Below are 25,121 nucleotides of genomic sequence, written 5' to 3'. Positions count from 1 at the left end.
CTCCAGCTCTTTGGGGCTTGGATAATTTGTTGCGCACAACAGTATCCCTCCACCAGCTCCTAGCTGTTTACCAGATTCCTCAGCATTAGTGCTTATTTGTGTGCTGCCTGCCATGTTGGCTTCTTTGGGAGCCCAGATTGTCAGTGCTAGCAAGTGAGTGTTGGCTCAGATTTGGTGAGGCACTAATACGGTGTGTGTGTGTGTGTGTGTGTGTGTGTGTGTGTGTGAGAGAGAGAAAGGGAGAGGGAAAGGAGACTGTAAAAGAGGGAGATGGATGGAAAGAGGAGTTTGTGTGTTGTCTGTCTCATTCTGTGTTGTCTGTCTCATTCTGCATGCTAGCAGGGAGAGGGAGGATGACAGGTGAACCCACAGCAGGAGGAGGGCCTTCTGTGCTGATTGCAATTTTCTCCCCAGAATTGTTGCTGGGAAAATAAAGCCAAGGAAAGGAGTGATAAATAAAAGATGCAATCTTCTCCAGGGGATAGGCTGCCGCTGGAGGAACGGCTTAAAAGCAGGGCGACATGGGAGGGAGGGGGCTGTCAACCACATCACAACCACCGCATGTATGGACCCATCAAACACAGGAGGATTTGTTGTTAAGTGTGTGTGTGTGTGTGTGTGTGTGTGTGTGTGTGTGTGTGTGTGTGTGTGTGTGTGTATACTATTGGGTGTTGATGAAAGTCAGTACAGGAACAGAGAGAGAAGGCAGAGGTTGTTGTGTGTAAAAGCTAATATACTTGAATGAGTATATATCTGTACTCCTCCCCCTCTCCCCTCTCCCTGGTGAACAGCTATAAAACTCTCCATATTTACTCCCCTAAGGCCAACTACCAGCCCGCCGGTCTCCTGTGATTATTTATGTTTCTCAAAGACATTAATCACCCCCCTCTCCCCCTGTACATCAATGCTGGGTTTGAAGAATAGAACAGGATGGGGGATGCAGTATAAGGGGAGGATGGAGAATGGGTAGAAGAGATGGAAGGATAGTGGAGAAAGATGTAGAGACGCAAAAGATGAAGAGAGAGAGAGAGAGCGAGCCCCAGGACACCAACACAATTAGACCTAACCAAATCATGAGAAAACAAAAAGATAATTACTTGACACAATGCTATTTGGCAGAATACCTGACCACTGTGACTGACCCAAAATTAAGGAAAGCTTTGACTATGTACAGACTCCCCAAAACGCCTGGCCCTAATTATGAGCTATGGAGTGGATTATGTCATCATGTTGCAGTTATCTGAAAGCAGTTGACTCCAGGCTTTTGCTGTGTGCACGTGTTTGTGCCTCCTAGTAAACAATGTTTTAAGCACTTATATGCCAATAATGAGTGTGCAAGCAGTAGTGCCACCAGTTCGTATTTCATCCCACTTTAAGCCTTCATTTTGACTTCATATCGCCTATAAATCACCTTTATTTATCAGCAGCAGTGAGCTGAATGTTGGGCACAGCACGGGGTAAATCACTCCAGAGAGAAAGATGGAGGGAGGAAGGGGGGGGGAAAGGAGAGAGGGAAAGGAGGGAGAGGACTATCCTCATTATCAGGTGAAAAAACAACAGAGTGACCTCTTAAGGCGTACGCATACTTCCCAACCGAAACAGTTCAGAAGAGTTTTTGCATATATTATGATTACATTTTGTGACGTTTTTGTTAGTTTTGGACTTTGGTATGGTTTTTTTGGGGCTGTTCCGGCACACAACATTTTTTCTTGAGGCAAGCAGAAGTTCGGAGCTGAAGTCTACACCCCTTCATCGGTGATTGGTCAACAGTAGGATTCTTCAATAAAGTCTTTGTTGTGCATGAAAACGAGTCGTCTCTCGTTGAATGACATGTTTTCATTGGGAAATACTGCACCAAACATCTTAGTTAGATGTAAAATTACGGTACTAAGATCTCCTCTACAAAAACGTCAAAATGAATGCCAGATTTCATGAGTTATCTTAGATTAATTCAGACTATTTTGAGGAAGTGGCTACTGTGTCTCAAAATGGACAAACAGTACTATTGCTGCATTTTTCATGTTGTTCATGTGAAGGTCTTATAAGGGAGTATGTGAGCACACTCGTTCGGTTCGGCTAGCCGAGTTCGGCTAGGCGCCAGCTGAACTGAAGCATGCTGACGCCTTTACTCTCCTCACAAACTGGAAAGGTGCGTGTGTGTGCCTACTCACATGTGCGTGAGAGGACGAGAATTAGCGTACGTGTTCGTGGGTTTAAATGTCTCTGCCTGTGACTAAGAGACCATGACATTGAACATGTGTGTATTGAGAACACACACACTCACTTCTCTGCTTCAGTTCTTCAGCAAAAGCCACATTTTCAGGGGCCTGCTTTGACATTTCAAGCATTGTCAAATTTAAATACACTTTTATCCGTCACATGCTTTGTAAACAACAGGTGTAGACTAACAGTGAAATGTTTACATACGGGCCCTTCCCAACAATGCAGAGAAAAAGAAAATAGAGAAATAATAGAAAAGTAATAACATGTGATAATAAAAGTAATTAGCTCATCATGGCGCTGGAGGAGATGGCTGCCATTTTACAGGCTCCTAACCAATTGTGCTATTGTGTGTGTTTTTCGCGTTATTTGTAACTTATTTTGTACATAATGTTTCTGCCACCGTCTCTTATGACCGAAGAGAGCTTCTGGATATCAGGACAGCGATTACTCACCTCGTACTGGACAAATATTTTTACTTCAGACACCCGACAAGGCCCAAATCCCCGTCATTCCCAGGAGAAAGAGACATAGATATTGGGGAAGTAGGTCGGGGTGCCTTGTAAGGATCCGGCGGCGAGGGGGTAATCTGCCTCTACCATCAGTCCTATTAGCCAACGTACAATCATTGGAAAACAAAATAGATGAGCTACGATCATGAATATCCTACGAATGGGATATTAAAAACGGTATTATCTTATGTTTCACCGAGTCGTGGCTGAACAACGACATGGATAACATACAGTTGAAGTCGGAAGTTTACATACACTTAGGTTGGAGTCATTAAAACTCATTTTTCAACCACTCCACAAATTTCTTGTTAACAAACTATAGTTTTGGGAAGTCGGTTAGGATATCTACTTTGTGCATGACACAAGTAATTTTTCCAACAATTGTTTACAGACAGATTATTTCACTTATAATTCACTGTATCACAATTCCAGTGGGTCAGAAGTTTACATACACTAAGTTGACTGTGACTTTAAACAGCTTGGAAAATTCCAGAAAATGATGTCATGGCTTTAGTCTTCTGATAGGCTAATTGACATCATTTGAGTCAATTGGAGGTGTACCTGCGGATGAATTTCAAGGCCTACCTTCAAACTCAGTGCCTCTTTGCTTGACATCATGGGAAAATAAAAAGAAATCCGCCAAGACCTCAGAAAAATAATTGTAGACCTCCACAAGTCTGGTTCATCCTTGGGAGCAATTTTCAAACGCCTGAAGGTACCACGTTCATCTGTACGAACAATAGTACGCAAGTATAAACACCATGGGACCACACAGCCGTCATACCGCTGAGGAAGGAGACGCGTTCTGTCTCCTAGAGATGAACGTACTTTGGTGCGAATAGTGCAAATCAGTCCCAGAACAGCAAATGACCTTGTGAAGATGCTGGAGGAAACAGGTACAAAAGTATCTATATAAAGGCAAAATAAACACACACCTATTTAGGCGAGGTGCTGGCTGACGGCGTAAAACACTTCAAAAGGAAAGCCGCACACTCTAGGAGCTCAGATGCAATAATTTAATATCCTAATAACCAAAGTTTCGACAGACAAGCTGTCTTCATCAGGGTATAATGACAAACACTGCGGGTCACTAGTTTATATAGTGTGAAAGGACACACGCAGGTGTCTGTAATCATGGCCGGGTGTGGCCTAATAGCTTTGGCCAATTCACAGATAAAAACAACATACAAAAAACATGGATAGCATATGATCATAGATACTTGGCTACATAGGCCCACAACATTTACAATGAATAGCAAAATCACAAGAATGGCTTCAAATCAAAGTCTACGTTGAGACCGAAGGGAGCAAGGGTCTTTAAATATAATGTTTGTATGTTGTTTTTATCTGTGAATTGGCCAATACTATTAGGCCACACCCGGCCATGATTACAGACACCTGCGTGTGTCCTTTCACACTATATAAACTAGTGACCCACAGTGTTTGTCATTATACCCTGATGAAGACAGCTTGTCTGTCGAAACGTTGGTTATTAGGATATTACATTATTGCATCTGAGCTCCTAGAGTGTGCGGCTTTCCTTTTCTTTTACAAAAGTATCTATATCCACAGTAAAACAAGTGCTATATCGACATAACCTGAAAGGCCGCTCAACAAGGAAGAAGCCACTGCTCCAAAACCGCCATAAAAAAGCCAGACTACGGTTTGCAACTGCACATGGGGACGAAGATCGTACTTTTTGGAGAAATGTCCTCTGGTCTGATGAAACAAAAATAGAACTGTTTGGCCATAATGACCATCGTTATGTTTGGGAAGACAGGGAATTTTTACTAGGATTAAATGTCAGGAATTGTGAAAAACTGAGTTTAAATGTATTTGGCTAAGGTGTATGTAAACGACTTCAACTGTACAGCTGGGGGGGTTTACGCTGAATCGGCAAGATAGAACAGCTGCCTCCGGTAAGACAAGGGTGGCGGTCTGTGTATATTTGTAAACAACAGCTGGTGCACGAAATCTAATATTTAAGGAAGTCTCAAGGTTTTGCTCGCCTGAGGTAGAGTATCTCATGATAAGCTGTAGACCACACTATTTACCAAGAGAATTTTCATCTATATTTTTTGTAGCTGTCTATTTACCACCACAAACCGATGCTGGCACTAAGACCGCACTCAATGAGCTGTATAAGGCCATAAGCAAACAGGAAAACGCTCATCCAGAGGCGGCGCTCCTAGTGGCTGGAGACTTTAATGCAGGGAAACTTAAATCCGTTTTACCTCATTTCTACCAGCATGTTAAATGTGCAACTAGAGGAAAAATAACTCTTGACCACCTTTACTCCACACATAGAGACGCGTACAAAGCTCCCCCTCACCCTCCATTTGGCAAATCTGACCATAATTATATCCTCCTGATTCCTGCTTACAAGCAAAAACTAAAGCAGAAAGCACCAGTGACTCAGTCAATAAAGAAGTAGTCAGATGACGCAGATGTTAAGCTACAGGACTGTTTTGCTAGCACAGACTGGAATATGTTCCGGGATTCTTCCGATGGCATTGAGGATAACACCACATCAGTCACTAGCTTCATCAATAACTGCATCGATGACGTCATCCCCACAGTGACCGTACGTACCCCAACCAGAAGCCATGGATTACAGGCAACATCCGGACTGAGCTAAAGGGTAGAGCTTCCGCTTTCAAGGAGAGGGACTCTAACCCGGACGCTTATAAGAAATCCCGCTATGCCCTCCGACGAACCATCAAACAGGCAAAGCGTCAATACAGGACTAAGATTGAATCATACTACTCCGGCTCTGACGCTCGTCGGATGTGGCAGGACCTGCAAACTATTACGGACTACAAAGGGAAGCACAGCCACAAGCTGCCCAGTAACACCAGCCTACCAGACAAGCTAAATTACTTCTATGCTTGCTTCGAGGCAAGCAACACTGAAGCATGCATGAGAGCATCAGCTGTTCCGGACGACTGTGTGATCACGCTCTCCGTAGCCTATGTGAGTAAGACCTTTAAACAGGTCAACATTCACAAGGCCGCAGGGCCAGACGGATTACCAGGACGTGTACTCCGAGCATGCGCTGACCAACTGGCAAGTGTCTTCACTGACATTTTGAACCTGTCCCTGACTAAGTCTGTAATACCAAGATGTTTCAAGCAGACCACCATAGTCCCTGTGCCCAAGAACACTAAGGTAACCTGCCTAAATGACTACAGACCCGTAACACTCACGTCTGTAGCCATGAAGTTCTTTGAAAGGCTGGTCATGGCTCACATCAACACCATTATCCCAGAAACCCTAGACCCACTCTAATTTGCATACCGCCCCAACAGATCCACAGATGATGCAATTTCTATTGCACTACACACTGCCCTTTCCCATCTGGACAAAAGGAACACGTACGTGAGAATGCTATTCATTGGCCACAGCTCAGCGTTCAACACCATAGTGCCCTCAAAGCGCATCACTAAGCTAAGGACCCTGGGACTAAACACCTCCCTCTGCAACTGGATCCTGGCTGCCCCCAGGTGGTAAGGGTAGGTAACAACACATCTGCCACGCTGATCCTCAACACGGGGCTCTTCAGGGGTGCGTGCTCAGTCCCCTCCTGTACTCCCTGTTCACCCATGACTGCATGGTCAGGCACGACTCCAACACCATCATTAAGTTTTCCGACGACACAACAGTGGTCGGCCTGATCACCGACAACGATGACACAGCCTATAGGGAGGAGGTCAGAGACCTGGCCATGTGGTGCCAGGACAACAACCTCTCCCTCAATGTGATCAAGACTAAGGAGATGATTGTGGACTACAGGAAAAGGAGGACCGAGCACGCCGCTATTCTCATCGACAGGGCTGTAGTGGAGAAGGTTGAGAGCTTCAAGTTCCTTGGTGTCCACATCACCAAGACAGTCGTGAGGAGGGCACGACAAAGCCTCTTCCCCCTCAGGAGACTGAAAAGATTTGGCATGGGTCCTCAGATCCTCAAGAAGTTATACAGCTGCACCATCGAAAGCATCCTGACTGGTTGCATCACTGCCTGTTAAGCCAACTGCTCGGCCTCCGACCGCAAGGCACTACAGAGGGTAGTGCGTACGGCCCAGTACATCACTGGGGCCAAGCTTCCTGCCATCCAGGACCTCTATACCATGCGGTGTCAGAGGAAGGCCCTAAAAATTGTCAAAGACTCCAGCCACCCTAGTTATAGACTGTTCTCTCTGCTACCGTATGGCAAGCGGTACCGGAGCGCCAAGTCTAGTTCCAAAAGGCTTCTTAATAGCTTCTACCACCAAGCCATAAGACTCCTGAACAGCTAATGAAATGGCTACCCGGACTATTTCCATTTTCGCCCCCCCCCCCCCTTTACACTGCTGCTACTCTCTGTTTATTATCTATGCATAGTCACTTTAACTCTACCTACATGTACACTACTGTTCAAAAGTTTGGGGTCACTTAGAAATTTATTAAAATTGATCATTAATACAGTGTAGACATTGTTAATGTTGTAAATGGCTATTGTAGCTGGAAACGGCTGATTTTTAATGGAATGTCTACATAGCCGTACAGAGGCCCATTATCAGCTACCATCAGTCCTGTGTTCCAATGGCACGTTGTTTGCTAATCCAAGTTTATCATTTTAAAAGGCTAATTGATCATTAGAAAACCTTTTTGCAATTATGTTAGCACAGCTGAAAACTGTTGTGCTGATTTAAAGAAGCAATAAAACTGGCCTTCTTGAGACTAGTTGAGTATCTGGAGCTTCAGCAATTGTGGGTTCGATTACAGGCTCAAAATGTCCAGAAACAAATAACTTTCTTCTGAAACTTGTCAGTCTATTCTTGTTCTGAGAAATGAAGGCTATTCCATGCGCGAAATTGCCAAGAAACTGAAGATCTCGTACAACGCTGTGTACTACTCCCTTCACAGAACAGCGCAAACTGGCTCTAACCAGAATAGAAAGAGGAGTGGGAGGCCCCGGTGCACAACATGGCTTGGTTTTTGCTCTGACATGCACTGTCAACTGTGGGACCTTATATAGACAGGTGTGTGCCTTTCCAAATCATGTCCAATCAATTTAATTTACCACAGGTGGACTCCAATCAAGTTGTAGAAACATCTCAAGGATGATCAATGGAAACAGGATGCACCTGAGCTCAATTTCAAGTCTCATAGCAAAGGGACTGAATACTTATATAAATAAGGTATTTCAGTTTTTTATTTTTAATACATTTGCTAAAATGTTGCTTTGTCATTATGGGGTATTGTGTGTAGATTGAGGAAAAAAATTATTTATTCAATTTTAGAATAAGGCTGTAACGTAACAAAATGTGGAAAAAGTCAAGGGTCTAAATACTTTCCGAATGCACTGTAACTAGGAATAAAGTGACTAGGCAACAGGATAGACAATAAAAAGCAGCAGCAGCGTATGTGATGAGTAAAATAAAAGTTAGTCCAAAAGGGGTCAATGCAGATTGTCCGGGTAGCTATTTGTTTAACTATCTAACTAACTATTTAGCTGTGTTATGGCTTGGAGGTAGTAGCTGTTCAGGGTCCTGTTGGTTCCAGACTTAGTGCATCGGTACCGGTTGCTGTGTGGTAGCAGAGAGAACATCTATGGCTTGGGTGGCTGGAGTCTTTGATAATTTTTAGGGCCTTCGTCTGACTTCGCCTAGTATAGAGGTCCTGGATGACAGGGAGCTCGGCCCCAGTGATGTACTGGGCCGTATGCACTACCCTCTGTATCGCCTTGCGGTCGGAAGCCAAGCATTTGCCATACCAAGCGGTGATGCAGCCAGTCAACATGCTCTCAATGGTGCAGCTGTATAACTTTTTGAGGATCTGAGGGCCCATGCCCAATCTTTTCAGCCTCCTGAGGGGGAAGAGGCATTGTCATGCCCTGTTCACGACTGTGTTGGTGGGGGTGGACCATGATAGATCCTTAGTAATATAATAATATAGTGATGTGGACGCTGAGGAACTAGAAGCTCTCAACCCGCTCCACTACAGCCCCGTCGATGTGAATGGGGGCGTACTCGGCCTTCCGTCTTGCTGACATTGTGGAAGAGGTTGTTGTCCTGGCACCACACTGCCAGGTCTCTGACCTCATCTCTATAGGCTGTCTCATTGTCGTTGGTGATCCGGCCTACTACCATGTCGTCAGCAAACTTAATGATGGTGTTGGAGTCGTGCGCAGCCACGCAGTCGTGGGTGAACAGGGAGTACAGGAGGGGACTAAGTACGCTCCCCTAAGGGGCTCCTGTGTTGAGGGTCAGTGTGGCGGATGTGTTGTTGCCTACCCTCACCACCTGGGGGCGGCCCGTCAGGAAGTCCAGGATCAAGTTGCAGAGGGAGGTGTTCAGTCCCAGGGTCCTTAGCTTAGTGCCCTCCAAGCTCATCACTATGGTGTTGAACGCTGAGCTGTAGTCAATTAACAGCATTGTCACATAGGTGTTCCTCTTGTCCAGCTGGGAGAGGGCAGTGTGGAGTGCAATAGAGATTGTGTCATCTGTTGGGGCGGTATGCGAATGGGGATGGGTTCAGGGTGCCTGGGATGATATGAGCCTTTCAAAGCATTTCATGGCTACAGATGTGAGCGCTACGGGCCGACTATGTCGTCGATGCACTTACTAATGAAGCCGGTGACTGATGTGGTAAACTCCTCAATGCCATCGGATGAATCCAGGAACATATTCCAGTCTGTGTTAACGAAACAGTCCTGTAGCTTAGCATCCTCTTCATCGGACCACTTCCGTATTGGATGCGTCACTGGTACTTCCTGTTTGAGTTTTTGCTTGTAAGCAGGAATCAGGAGGATAGAGTTTTGGTCAGATTTGCCAAATGGAGGGAGAGCTTTGTATGCATTTCTGGGTGTGGAGTAAAGGTGACCTAGAGTTTTTTTTTTTGCCTCTAGTTGCACAGATGCTGGTAGAAATTAGGTAAAATATTTCAGTTTTCCTGCATTAAAATCACGGCCACTAGGAGCGCCGCCTCTGGATGAGCATTTTCTTGTTTGCTTATGGCCCTATACAGCTCCTTGAGTGTGCTCTTTGTCCCAGCAATGGATTGTGGTAGTAAATAGACCGCTACGAAAAATATAGATGAACTCTCTGTAAATAGTATGGTCTACAGCTTATCATGAGTTATTCTAACTCAGGCGAGCTCTACCTCAAGACTTCCTTAATATAAGAGATCACGCACCAGCTGTTGTTAACAAAGAGACACCTCCCCCTTGAGCTTATCCGAAGCTGCCGTTCTGTCCTGCTGATGCATAGAAAAACCAGCTAGATGTAGGCTATATTGTCCATGTCCTTGTTCAGCCACGACTCCGAGAAACATAGGATATTACAGTTCTTCAGGTCCAGTTGATAGGATAGTCTCAAACAGAGCTTGTCCAGTTTGTTCTCCAGTGATTAAACAAAGGCTATTTTGTTCACAGAAGTGCAAAATTTAAGATCGGGAACTTAAATCTTGCATGACCATGTTGTCTTTGAGTCTCTCTGTGGCTCCATTTGGGCACTAAGCAAGCAGAATGTTCTAGGCCTCTACACTCTCCTGTTACAGAGGAGCCTTTATTTCCTTATGGTTGGCTCCTTTATTTTACCAGGTTAGTTATCTGAGCAAACGGTTTCTTTTTAAACAACAACCACCTGGCCGAAGGGTTGTTTACATGTATCTCCTTCATGGCCACCTCTTGAAGTATGCTAACTGTCCAGTGAAATATTCTGTTAACTCATACCCAAATAATGTTGTTGACTCATCCTATACTCATATTTGTGGCCAAAGCATAAATTGGAGAAACCCCCCCCACCTCAAACTTGTATCTCAAACAGACCATTTCAAAAATGTTTGCTGTTTTCTCATAGAGGAGGATGTCATCTTGCTGAGGAGGATGAGCTGGCCAATCAGTGGTCTACTCACATGAATATTTTTAATGACATAAGAACCATTATGTTGTTGAGGTACGCCAACACCATTCCAACACAGAAAATCTGCTTTTTAACATACTTAATTACCATTTTTTGGAAGGAAAACCATTTCACTCATATTGTAATTAATTATAGATCATATTTTATAGAAATATGGAAATGCTGGATAGCTACTTTAAAGGAGACTTGGAAGGCATTTAGACATTGCTACTCTTAATATGTTTTACTGTGTGAAACAGAAAATAAACTCAAGCACGTAACCTTTCAGACATAGGCCTACTCTGGTGTTATTTTTACCTTAACCCAGCAACCTGGTTAGCTTGTTGTGATTGAATTGGGCCCTGAGACTCCCTTTTCCCCTTGCCATGTGACCGACCCAGGGATCCTATCGTCATAGAAACACGGCTGGGCCTGGGCTAGTGTAAACAACTGGCTTTCCAAAGGGAACAGGAGCACCAGAGACGGAAGAGGAAGCGAGACACCCCACTCGCTTTTTTTTTTGTTTCTTTTCCTTTTTTCTGGTTTATTAATAGTAAATGAACTAAGTAGACCAGACCCAGCTGCTATAGCATTGTTGTCTAATGGATACACACCCAGTTAAGTAGACCTGAACAGACCATTTCTTCATTGGGAAACGGTGTGAACTATCTTCATTTATCCATCATCTTTGGCAGCACCATCCAAGGGTAAGGAGTGTTTTAGGGAGAACTGAGTGTTTTTTTCCTCCTGGTATCCTGCCACACACTTTCATTAGTATGCCTGACTGGATACAAGATAGTCTTCATTTCAGCTGCTTTGCCATGGAAACACATTAACCTAGGTGGGAGCTTAAAGATAGGCAGAGGATACACAAAGGGTGTAGCCTAGTTCTGAAGAAGCTTTGGGATACTTCAGCTGTATTCCAGCTTCCAGTTCCCAGCTCCTGTTCCCCTCCCCACCTTCCAGTAAAATGTATGCACTCATAACTGTAAGTCGCTTTGGATAGAAGCGTCTGCTAAATGGCATTTATTATTATTATTATTATTATTACTTTCCAGCCCTCAGCCCCTGTTCCCCTACCCACCTTCCAGCCCGCAGCCCCTGTTCCCCTACCCACCTTCCATGTTCCAGCCCTCAGCTCCTCACCCTATAGCCCCAGGCCCAACTGCTATTTCCAGGTGGATCCTCCAGACCCAGCCCTAACCACCAGTCATACATTCCCAAACCCAGTCTCTAGCCCAGTCTCCAGCTGCAAGCCCCCTGCCCAGTCTCCAGACCTATCCCCCTTCCCCAGTCTCCATCACCCTTCCCCAGTCTCCAGCTCCCTGCCCCAGTCTCCAGCTCCCTGCCCCAGTCTACAGCCCCCTGCCCCAGTCTCCAGCCCCTTCTCCAGTTCCAGTCTCCAGCCCCAATCTCCAAGAATCCAGTCTTCCCCAGAATGGCACTCATATGCTCTCACCTCAAACCAGAGGAGAGAGGGAGAGGACAAAGAGAAAGGAGAGGAGAGATGGCTACAGCTCTAAGTCCACCAATGACTAGGCACCATTAAATGTTGTTCTCAATTTCATTTCATTACTTTTATTACCAGCCCTCTCTTCTTTCGATTTGGCAATAATAACAGCAGAGGAATGCCACGCTCAGCATTCTGCTCTATCTGATTCTATCTTACATTTTTTCTTGATAATTAATTCCTCCTTGCACCAATGGGCTGCTGCTGAAATAAGCACTAAGCTCTCCGTGCCAATGCTGACTGTGGGAGGAAGGTTATCCAGTCGTGTGTGTGTGTGTGCGCAGCGTATATGTGTGTGTGTGTACTAACCATGTTATACACATGCTTTCATTATGACCATAGAACAGTGCTTCTCTGTGTTGTGTAGTCAACAGCTGGTTCTGCCCTCACACACCCAGAAGCTGAAGGCCGCATCTCAAAGGTGTGTGTGTGTGTGTGTGTGTGTGTGTGTGTGTGTGTGTGTGTGTGTGTGTGTGTGTGTGTGTGAAAGAGTTGTCTGTATTTTCAGCTCCACAGCACCTGATAAACGGGTCCCTGGATCCTGTTTCTGTGTGTGTGTGTGCGCACCCTCCCCCATCCAGTGCCTCAGTCTGTAAGCCTGGAGTAAAGAGGTTGTTGGTTGTCCTACCTGCTGTCGTTACTGATTGAGAACAAACGTCTCTATCTGCCCAAAACAAACATGGTGAGCGACCACAGGGGACACTGGAGGGCTGGGTGATGGGAAGGCTGCTTCCTGTCCCTATCTGAACCACGACTGGTTTGGGGTGTTTACGGCTCAGCGGTTACTGTTGTGTTTGGAAAATTAAATGCTAATCTGAAATAATTTGATATGTTGTTAAAGGTACGCAAAATTGTAGATTTGTAGTCGGGGGTGTGTGTGTTTCAGCCTGGATACAGTTGAGGCATTCTAAAGATAAAAGGGTGGATGTCATTCCTGTCAATCAGCGCTCTCACCCTGTCTTGTTTCCATTCACACACACACATTTGACATTACATTTGAGTCATTTAGCAGACGCTCTTATCCAGAGCGACTTACAGTTAGTGAGTGCATACATTATTTTTATTTTTTTCATACTAGCCCCCCGTGGGAATCGAACCCACAACCCTGGCGTTGCAAACGCCATGCTCTACCAACTGAGCTACATCCCTGCCCACAGTCACATTACACACACACACACACACACACACATCCGCACACACACACACCCGCACACACACACACACACACACACACACACACACACACCCGCACACACACACACCCCCGCACACACACTTATCTCATAGCCTTGGGGTGCCAGGCACCTCAGAATAAACAATAACAGACAGGATGAGGGTTTACCTGGCGATGACCCCTCACACACACTCCTCAGTGGGTGGAGGTGTTCACTCAACGGCTCCGCTTTCCTCCTCCACGGAGCTGGCCTCAGTTTGACCTCATCACTTGACCCCTCAGGGACTAGGAGGTCAAAGGTCAGAATGGTCAGACTGTCCTTCCAGCTGTGTCGTTCCGCTCCAGGGACTGCCCACAGTCACATTACTGTTTTCTAATTAACATATCCTAACTGACGGAAGAGCTGTTAATAGAAGCTCATATTTTCCAGTTTCCCTCCTGTAAGCATGTTAATAGAAGCTCATATCTTTCTCTATTTACATTTGACATTTTATTCATTTAGGAGACGCACATATCACAGTCAGTGATATACAGTTTCCTCAATAAAGTAGCAATCAGCAAAGTCCGAGCTAGTTTCCCTCCTGTAATGTTAATAGAAGCTCATATCTTATTTACGCTCGTCCATCTAGATAGGCCTACAGTGTATTTCCATTCTACTTCCTGTGTCCGTGAGGCTCCCACAGGAAACTCTGCTCTAGTACCATGAGCCAGACCTGACCTGGGGCTCTATGCTGTCTGAACCACACCATTCCTATCCAAAGCACCATTCAGTGGTGGGGAGTGGGGGACACCAGTGGCCATATTTGTTGTAGGCTATCATTTGGAGTGCTTGATTAGCAGAATTGATGCATGTATCTAGATGTGGGCTGTGTCTGTCTGATGTGGCCCATTCTGGCCTGCATGTTCCCCTAAGCAGCAGAACCCAGTCAGGCCCTCCTCCCAGCCTCAGCAGGGCTCTGTACTGAGACACATGGGTAATCCAGGGAGAGATTGGTAATGACCTTCTCTCTGATTTACAGTCAGAGTCTATTGGATTGGATGGATGGCAGACACGCCTATAAAAACAAAAGAAAGCAAAGGGAGAGAGGGAGCGGTCGATGGATAGAGTAGGAACACGTCTCCTAATAAAGATGTATTCCTTTTTTCATTCCCTCCATTCGCCCTGGCCGGGAGGGGGAGGAGAGAATGTGATTAACGGCCTGGTTTTCCCAGGATGCCCCTGGTGTGAGTGTGCACTTTGCAGTTCACATGTCTCTGTGTGTATTGTTTGGGCCTGTGTGTGCCTGCCGGTGTGTGTTGCGTTTGCATGTGAGCATCTCTCTCTCTCTTTCTTTCTCTCTCCTTCAGTGAATATGGAGGATAAAAGCATTTTCCATAGTCCTACAGGCAGCAGCAGTAGCAGCAGCTGTGTCTGTCCCCTGTGTTTGTGTCAGCTAATATTTAGTTCATCTCTGGTCTGGGACCTGCGGGATCGACCAGCACTCTTGGTCCACCGTCCATCTCTCACTGATCTATATTCCACACTGTCTCCCTCCGCCATCAACCCTCACATAGAGAGAGGGGGAGAGGAGAGGACCAGGGGAGATGAGAGGGGGAGAGAGGAGTGGAGACGAGAGGGCTTTATTTGTGGAGGAAGGGGGATGGAAAGGAAAGGGGATTGAGAGACAGGGATGGAGTGGGAGGAGAGTTGGAATGAGGGAGGAGTTAGATGGTGAAGGAGTTAGGAGGGGTTAGTTTGTGAATTAGAGGGGGAGGAGGGGTTAGTTTGTCAAGGAGAGGGGGGAGGGGTTAGTTTGTGAAGGAGAGGGGAGGAGGGGTTAGTTTGTGAAGGGTTGGTTGAGGAGGGGTTAGTTTGTGAAGGAGTAGTGGAGGAGGGGTTAGTTTGTGAAGGAGTGGGGGAGGAGGGGTTAGTTTGTGAAGGAGAGGGGGGAGGAGGGGTTAGTTTGAAGGAGTGGTGGAGGAGGGGGTTAGTTTGTGAAGGAGAGGGGGAGGAGGGGTTAGTTTGTGAAGGAGAGGGGGAGGTGGGGTTAGTTTGTGAAGGAGAGGGGGAGGAGGGGTTAGTTTGTGAAGGAGAGGGGGAGGAGGGTTAGGAGATGGAGAAGGAAGAGGGTCTGTGTGCACCCTATGTGTATGCCAATCAAGCACAGCTAGGGTTGGGGTGTGTGTGTGTGTCCTTCCCTCGTGCACTGTGTCCCCCTCACTAAAGCCTGCAGCTCATTGATATGCAGTGTGTAGTTATGACTGTCCACCTGCAGCGGCTCAAAACTGCTGACTCATTTGAACACACAGACAAATGCTTTTATCACAGAGTGACTGGCTCATCTGAATGGATATATAATAGCCTGGAAAGTGATGTTCTACCAGCAGCAGCTTGTCCTGTGGCAAAGCCTCACCCACACTCTTCCTTGTCTTCAAATTTCATCTCAACACTTTCATAGAAATAAGTCCGTTATACGTGCTGCTCGGCCTTCATTACGTTTCTCTCACTTTCAACACTTTCTCCTCTCTCTGTCTCTCTCTCAAAACACTAATTCCATCCCGTCACATGCGTCTTCAGCAGGGATGGGTTTTCAGCACTGTGGGCACCGGTTAGGGAGCTCAGTGTGTCATGACTACAGGCCTAATGAATAGCTTGACTGCTGCAGAGACACAACTGGTAGGGAGGGAGGTAGAGAATACAGCAGGGAGGGAGGGTTGGATGGAGAGAGAGGCTTGGAGAGAGGGAGGGTTGGATGGAGAGAGAGGCTTGGAGAGAGGGAGGGAAGGAGAAGGAGTGAAAGAGGAAGGGAAGAGTTGTTGCAACATAGTGAGCCTTAACCACCCTCTCTGTCTGTCTGTTTTCTCTCTCTCTCATAGGCCTTTAATGGGTTTTCCACTGTCCCGCTTCTAAACCTCTCTCACCGTCTCTTTCTCTCTCTCCCCTCTGCCTATCCCCTCTTTTCATCTTCTCTCGTTCTCCTCCCTCTCCCTCCAGCAGCTGGCCAGGAGAACAGCTGACTAAATCTGGAGCTTGGGGCCTCTGGCCCTTGTTCAGCCCCAGCCTCCTCCCGTTCTCAGCGCCAGCCTCCTCCCGTTCCCGTTCCCAGCCTCCTCCCGTTCCCAGCCCCCCTCCCTCCTCCCCTGGCCCCTAGCCCTGGCTCCAGCCCCAGTCCTGTCTCAGCTGAGCTTTGGCTCTATAGCTCTGGTTCTCTCTGGCCCCCACTTTTAGCCCTCAACCACACACTAGCTCCCTTACACACACATGAATGCATGCTGCACGTACTCATGCACGTATATGGTCATTTCCATGTAAAAGGACCCATGAGCACCAACATGTGAAGTTCATAGGAGCATATCAAATTGGGTGTCAAATGAAAGTTACGAATAAATAAATTAATATATATATATATATATAAACATTTCAACAATTTTCCATCCTAAAAATTTTGAATATACAAAGGCTTTGATTTCTTGTCAAACAGATGGAAAAGGGGTCTTAGAAAACATCTGCCAGAAAGTCTTAAATGTATTAGAAATGCTTCAAAATGCAATAAGTCAAGACCCCTGCCAACAAATATCAACACTTATATTTTGTAGAAATGATTTGCCTCCTGTAAGTTTAAGAAACATTGCATTGTGCCTTAATTCCATTTCCAAAAACCCACATCTTTAAGATATTTTCAAATGTCTTTCCCTCATGAGGAGGGAGGATAATGAAAGTTCACAGAAGTAACAAGTAAAGGTAGACCTATCAATTAGTTATAGCAAGGGTCGGCAACAGGCGGCTTGTGGGCCAAAATTGCCCCACAAGTGTAAAAACATTTATATGTGTATATAAATCTGTTCCCTAGTATTTTTTTCAACATATGTGATTGTGTCTCAATGTAATCAAGGTATGAAATTATTGTTATTTTCAAATACAATCTATTTTTGGGCTTAGTTGTGGTCAATTTGCAGTGTATAAATTATTAAAATTATGTTCCGACCATCCGCTCCGACACAAATCGGCCCGCGGCTGAATGTAGTTGCCTACCCCTGAGTTTTTTGTTTATTAATTATTAAGTGATTAAAACTCAAAATGATGTTACCAAATTGGTATCTGAATTTCTGCAATTGAATTTGCTATAAAGGGAAATCATAGTATTCACAAACAGTTGGGTCACCTGCTACTGTCCTCCCTTCCACTAGCAGACTGTTTGGTTCAGCTGATAACCGTTTACTTTCTCTTTCTGTCGTCTGGTGTTCAAAGCAAGCGTGTGGAAAGTCTGGACAACCCCTCCCTCTCTCTTCTCTCTCTTTCTCTCCAATGAATGTCACCTCTCCCAGCTGTTACTGACACTGACCGATCGACACCGGACGTCCGTGGATGTTGAAATTTGGTCAGTCTGCCCATGCCTTGATTTCAACGTCCAAAGGTGTCGGGACCGGCCTTCATTTGGCCCAAACATAGACGCCAATGATTGGTTCAGAAGTTTGGATAGCACAGTACATTACAGTACAGTACCGTAAAGAAAAGTGGAGTATAGTCAGCGCAATTCTGTTATCGTGGAATTGCCCATACACACACACACCACCTCTCCCTGGCCCTTGCTTTGCCCCTGCCATAGCCCCAGCCCTGGCTCTCTCTCTGGCTGGCTTCTATCTCTAGCCCTGGCCATGCCTCAACTACAGCCTCCCTTTGCTTTGCTCCCAGACCCTGTCCTGCTCTAGCCCTAGCCCTATCCTATAGAGCAGGGGTTCCTAATCTTTTTCACTCAGCATTGGGGAACATCTCGCGCCCCACATCTATTTCTATGGGCACAAGCACTGTTCATGACACAAACTGTTCACACCCTTCTTGTTGGCGAAGAGAAAATGCTGCAGGTTTAAAGCTTATTTCCTGCAATTCTATACATGACTCAAACATTACAACAAAATGTATAGGCAAAAAAACCTAGCTAAACATTTTTTCCTGGGCTAGTTGATCTGGACATTTCTAACAAGTTATAGATAGCTCTCTAAGGTATGCAATGGCTGACATGATGAGGAAAACTGATGATGCACTACCCAATTTTGAAATTGCACCTTGTGCATTCTACTATTACAACTTTCAAGAGTAAGTTGAAAGCCGGACTGAGTTCCTTAAAAAACAAAAATCCCCTACAGAGTATTTTACTTTGACTTGTCTCCATAACACCATGTTGGTGTACTGTAGCGTACAGGTCTGAAATACCACAAACCCTCTCTCTCTAGTATCTAGTGGGCTGTTTCTCTAGTCTAAACCCCTGACTGAGCTAACTTGGGATGGTTTGGCGTTACTGATGGACAGTTAGCGTCACCCAAACCCACTTTGGTCTTCCTACCTGTTTTACATTCATGTCTTTCTTTCCATCTGTTGTTTAGGTCCTCCCTCCGTCTCAGTAAGAACAGGTAGCAGACACCCGTCTGCATTGTGAAGTGAAAAATACATGTCTCCTCTGTCGCTGTAGTGTGTTTCTGTGTGTTTGGGCTTAGTCCCAGACTGTTATTTTTTCATCCACTGATTGTTGTGTTGAAGCAGAGAGGCTCAATTGGAAGATTGGGGCCGGGGTTTGATCCCTGGTCGAGTCATACCGAAGACTCTAAAAATGGGACCTGATGCCTCTGCTTGGCACTCAACATTAAAGAGATGGATTGGGGGTAAGACCCTGCGACTAGCGTCCTGTCCAGGGGGTGCACTTGTACAAGCTGCCTCACGCTGGCCTACATAAACAGGAGATGGGCTCCTGCCCTATGGGCCGTTCTGGCTGGGACTTACCAGAGAAGCAGGGTTGAACCCAGATTGATTGCTTTCTGTAATTGTCACTCAGCTGTATGAACAGCATGGTAAATCATGCTTTATGGGCTCAGTTCTACCTGTCTCACAACCATAACCAATATAGACAACCGTCCCCCAACCCCCCACCCCGACCCTACACACAGCCTGTTCTGCCTGTCTCACCACCATAACCAATATAGACAACTGTCCCCACCCCCCACCCCGACCCTACACACAGCCTGTTCTGCCTGTCTCACCACCATAACCAATATAGACAACTGTCCCCCACCCCCCCACCCCGACCCTACACACAGGCTGTTCTGCCTGTCTCACCACCATAACCAATATAGACAACTGTCCCCCAACCCCCCACCCCGACCCTACACACAGCCTGTTCTGCCTGTCTCACCACCATAACCAATATAGACAACTGTCCCCCACCCCCCCCACCCCGACCCTACACATAGGCTGGGCACACACTAACACACAGAGAGAATAATACATATGATTGACGACGGGGGAGGTTTGGAAACGCACGCACACACACACACACACTCTCTGAGAATAAAACTTGAAATATGATTGGCGGTGGGGGAGGTAGGGAAACACAATGGCCAGGAATAGTGGGCATTGTCACGTCCCGAGGCAAGCCAGACCAGGGGGCTTGAGTTTGATGGTTGCCCAGGAGGGAGTGCCTTTATTCCCCATCCCTGTCTGTCAGACTGGAGGATGCTGTGATGAGGCCCAACCAGGCCTCGGGTCCATCACACATCAGTGGGAGATGTGGACCACGTCAGACACCTGTCAGTGTTTCTCTGTGTGTTTGACAGCCCACTGTAATACTCGTCAATGGCAGCAGGACACATCAAACCGTATTGCTGACACAGGAAGGAAGGTTCAGAGAGACTCATAGCTGTAGCACACAGGAAGTTGGTGGCACCTTAATTGAGGATGACGGGCTCATGGTAATGGCTGGAGCAGAATGAGTGGAATGGTATCAAATACATCAAACACATGGCTGTGTAACATATGGATGTGTAGCATATGGATGTGTAGCATATGGATGTGTAGCATATGGATGTGTATGATGTGTAACATATGGATGTGTAGCATATGGTTGTGTAGCATATGGTTGTGTAGCATATGGATGTGTAGCATATGGTTGTTATAGGATGTGTAGCATATGGATGTGTAACATATGGATGTGTACCATATGGTTGTGTAGCATATGGATGTGTAGCATATGGATGTGTAGGATGTGTACCATATGGTTGTGTAGCATATGGATGTGCAGCATATGGTTATGTAGCATATGGATGTGTAGCATATGGTTGTGTAGCATATGGTTGTGTAGCATATGGATGTGTAGCATATGGATGTGTAGCATATGGTTGTGTACCATATGGATGTGTAGCATATGGTTGTTATAGGATGTGTAGCATATGGTTGTGTACCATATGGATGTGTAGCATATGGTTGTGCAGCATATGGTTGTGTAGCATATGGATGTGTAGCATATGATTGTGCAGTATATCGTTGTGTACCAAATGGATGTGCAGCATATGGATGTGTAGCATATGGTTGTGTAGCATATGGTTGTGTAGCATATGGTTGTTATAGGATGTGTAGCATATGGATGTGTAGCATATGGTTGTGTACCATATGGATGTGTACCATATGGATGTGTAGCATATGGATGTGTAGCATATGGATGTGTAGCATATGGATGTGTAGCATATGGTTGTGTAGCATATGGATGTGTACCATATGGATGTGTAGCATATGGATGTGTAGCATATGCCAAACTTTATAGCCTATTGTTTTATTGGTTTTTACTTTCCTAAAATAATAATTGTCCACCTCACGGTTCAGCTGTCTGAGATTTGAGCACTAAATGCATCAGGGAATTGCATGAGTAGGCTTAGGCGTCCACTGTATGATATTAATATTTAAAAAATAAATACAAAGGAAGAGAAGCTGGGCCTAGCCCCATAGAGAGGTAGAGATATGCCGGTGGCATGCTACGACACCGACATGCATTTTTTAAAATCCTTGTCAGATAGGCTACTGCGTCTGATATACAGATATAGGCGTGCAGAAGGAGGCTAATTCATACATTTTCAATCCGAATATTTATTATAAAGATAAGCATTATGTTGTTAGTTTATAGGAGTAACTCTGGTAGGCCTGAAACAGTCTTCCTCACCTCATGTTCAACTGTCGGAGTCAGTTGGCGCACCAGTGCGCGTGCCTTCATATCATAGGCCTGCAGTTTGCATTTTTTTTTATGTCTGTGTCCATATTGTCCATGAGTTTCTAGTAGATGGACCATATGGTTCAAGACAAAATAGTATCATAATTGAAAATTGCATTATTTTCAATTAACTCTGCAACTCTTCCAACTATTTACTTTTTTCACAACTACCACCAATTTGGCGACAAAACATTTACAAAAGAGGGATGGGAAGAGGGAGGGATGGGAAGAGGGAGGGAGGGGGGAGGGATGGGAAGAGGGAGGGAGGGGGGAGGGATGGGAAGAGGGAGGGAGGGATGGGAAGGGGGAGGAGGGAGGGATGGGAAGGGGGAGGAGGGATAGGGAGATTGGGGAGGGGAGGGATGGGAAGGGAGAGGAAGGGAGGGATGGGATGGGAGGGGATGGGAGAGGAGGGATGGGAGGGGAGGGAAGGGGGAGAGGGGAGGGAAGGGAGAGGGGAGGGACGGGAAGGGAGAGGGGAAGGAAGGATGGGAGAGGGGAGGGATGGGAGAGGGGAGGGATGGTTTCGGGGGTTTCGACATAGCAATTAGGATCTGGCAAAAAATACTTGAATCAGTTATAGAACCCATTGCCCTTTATGGTTGTGAGGTCTGGGGTCCGCTCACCAACCAAGAATTCACAGAATGGGACAAACACCAAATTGAGACTCTGCATGCAGAATTCTGCAAAAAAATCCTCAGTGTACAACGAAAAAGACCAAATAATGCATGCAGAGCAGAATTAGGCCGATATCCGCTAATTATCAAAATCCAGAAAAGAGCCATTAAATTCTATAACCACTTAAAAGGAAGCGATTCCCAAACCTTCCATAACAAAGCCATCACCTACAGAGAGATTAACTTGGAGAAGAGTCCCCTTAGCAAGCTGGTCCTGGGGCTCTGTTCACAAACAGACCCCACAGAGCCCCAGGACAACAACACATTTAGACCCAACCAAATCATGAGAAAACAAAAAGAGAATTACTTGACACATTGGAAAGAATTAACAAAAAAACAGAGTGTACTAGAATGCTATTTGGCCCTAAACAGAGAGTACACAGTGGCAGAATGCCTGACCACTTGACTGACCCACACTTAAGGAAAGCTTTGACTATGTACATACTCGGTGAGCCTTGCTATTGAGAGAGGCTGCCGTAGGCAGACCTGGCTCTCAAGAGAAGACGCTATGTGCACAATGCCCACAAAATGAGGTGGAAACTGAGCTGCACTTCCTAACCTCCTGCCAAATGTATGACCATATTAGTGACACATACAGTGGGGAGAACAAGTATTTAATACACTACCAATTTTGCAGGTTTTCCTACTTACAAAGCATGTAGACGTCTGTAATTTTTATCATAGGTACACTTCAACTGTGAGAGACGGAATCTTAAACAAAAATCCAGAAAATCACATTGTATGATGTTTAAGTAATTAATTTGCATTTTATTGCATGACATAAGTATTTGATACATCAGAAAAGCAGAACTTAATATTTGGTACAGAAACCTTTGTTTGCAATTACAGAGATCATACGTTTCCTGTAGGTCTTGACCAGGTTTGCACACACTGCAGCAGGGATTTTGGCCCACTCCTCCATACAGACCTTCTCCAGATCCTTCAGGTTTCGGGGCTGTCGCTGGGCAATACGGACTTTCAGCTCCCCTCCAAAGATTTTCTATTGGGTTCAGGTCATGAGACTGGCTAGGCCACTCCAGGACCTTGAGATGCTTCTTACGGAGCCACTCCTTAGTTGCCCTGGCTGTGTGTTTCGGTCGTTGTCATGCTGGAAGACCCAGCCACGACCCATCTTCAATGCTCTTACTGAGGGAAGGAGGTTGTTGGCCAAGATCTCGCGATACATGGCCCCATCCATCCTCCCCTCAATACGGTGCAGTCGTCCTGTCCCCTTTGCAGAAAAGCATCCCCAAAGAATGATGTTTCCACCTCCATGCTTCACGGTTGGGATGGTGTTCTTGGGGTTGTACTCATCCTTCTTCTTCCTCCAAACACAGCGAGTGGAGTTTAGACCAAAAAGCTCTATTTTTGTCTCATCAGACCACATGACCTTCTCCCATTCCTCCTCTGGATCATCCAGATGGTCATTGGCAAACTTCAGACGGGGCCTGGACATGCGCTGGCTTGAGCAGGGGGACCTTGCGTGCGCTGCAGGATTTTAATCCATGACGGCGTAGTGTGTTACTAATGGTTTTCTATGAGACTGTGGTCCCAGCTCTCTTCAGGTCATTGACCAGGTCCTGCCGTGTAGTTCTGGGCTGATCCCTCACCTTCCTCATGATCATTGATGCCCCACGAGGTGAGATCTTGCATGGAGCCCCAGACCGAGGGTGATTGACCGTCATCTTGAACTTCTTCCATTTTCTAATAATTGCGCCAACAGTTGTTGCCTTCTCACCAAGCTGCTTGCCTATTGTCCTGTAGCCCATCCCAGCCTTGTGCAGGTCTACAATTTTATCCCTGATGTCCTTACACAGCTCTCTGGTCTTGGCCATTGTGGAGAGGTTGGAGTCTGATTGAGTGTGTGGACAGGTGTCTTTTATACAGGTAACGAGTTCAAACAGGTGCAGTTAATACAGGTAATGAGTGGAGAACAGGAGGGCTTCTTAATGAAAAACGAACCGGTCTGTGAGAGCCGGAAGTCTTACTGGTTGGTAGGTGATCAAATACTTATGTCATGCAATAAAATGCAAATTAATTACTGAAAAATCATACAATGTGATTTTCTGGATTTTTGTTTTAGATTCCGTCTCTCACAGTTGAAGTGTACATATGATACAAATTACAGACCTCTACATGCTTTGTAAGTAGGAAAACCTGCAAAATCGGCAGTGTATCAAATACTTGTTCTCCCCACTGTATATTGTGAATCGCCCTTAAGTTATAAAATATGGAGATATGATGTTTAGGCCATATCGCCCAGCCCTATTGTGTGAGAGAGTGTGTGTGTGTTTCCACGTGTAAGTGTATTGGCCTGTAGCAGTAATTAGCTATCTAAACCAATGTGATGAATATGATGAACTCAGTTTAAATCAGCTGCTTGGTTCTGCTCCCATAACCCCATTAGTCCAGAGACTCTGTCTCTCTCTCTCTCTCTCTCTACCTCACTCTCTCTCTCTCCCTCTCCTCTTATCCCTGTCCATCTCTCCCTCCTTCTCCCTCTCTGGCTGTCTGTCCAGGACTGCTATTGACCTCATTTTGACAAACTCATTGACCTAATTCAAGGATATATGCCATCTTGATCAGCAGGGGGGTCTCTGAACCCCCATTATCTCTTGCTAAGGTCATTGGTTGTAACCCCATTCACCCCCCAGCCCCACCCAATCCCCGCCCTGTGTAGCTACTGTACCATCTCAAATGGAGCTAATGACGATCTCCAAACACACAACAACAGATGAAACATTGCATTAATATGATTAGTCAGAGGTAGCATTTTTACAGATGGTGCTGTAATAGGCCTGATTCAAGCAGTCAATAACATATTGTTGAATACTGTGTTGTGTTCTACTAATAGAATAGAATAGAATGGAATAGAATTTAATCTAATAGAATAGACACCAGCTAGATGTGTGAATCATTGGAGGGCTGACCTGACAGACTGTGTGTTGTGGCTGCCTACCTGGTGATGGTCAAATACCACTCACTGTGGGGGATCACTTACACACAGTTACAGAGGCCTGCTAGCCATGATGAACACACACACAGACACACACACACACACACACACAGACAGACAGATAGACAGCGTTATCATGGCAACTCGCATGTCAACAAATGGCTCTAGGGGAAATATTCCC

At 45.7% G+C, this 25,121-nt stretch overlaps 1 protein-coding gene across 1 annotated transcript in view; it reads left to right on the top strand.

Moving 5' to 3' along the window:
* The window catches only part of LOC121583081 (zinc finger SWIM domain-containing protein 6-like), a 70,968-nt gene that overhangs the window by 2,043 nt on the left and 43,804 nt on the right, over positions 1-25,121 (top strand). The window lies entirely within an intron of this gene.

Source organism: Coregonus clupeaformis, chromosome 18, assembly GCF_020615455.1.
Source record: "Coregonus clupeaformis isolate EN_2021a chromosome 18, ASM2061545v1, whole genome shotgun sequence".
NCBI lineage: Eukaryota > Metazoa > Chordata > Actinopteri > Salmoniformes > Salmonidae > Coregonus > Coregonus clupeaformis.
The sequence above is the reverse complement of the archived record's forward strand: the minus strand, read 5'-3'. Positions and strand labels throughout refer to the sequence as shown.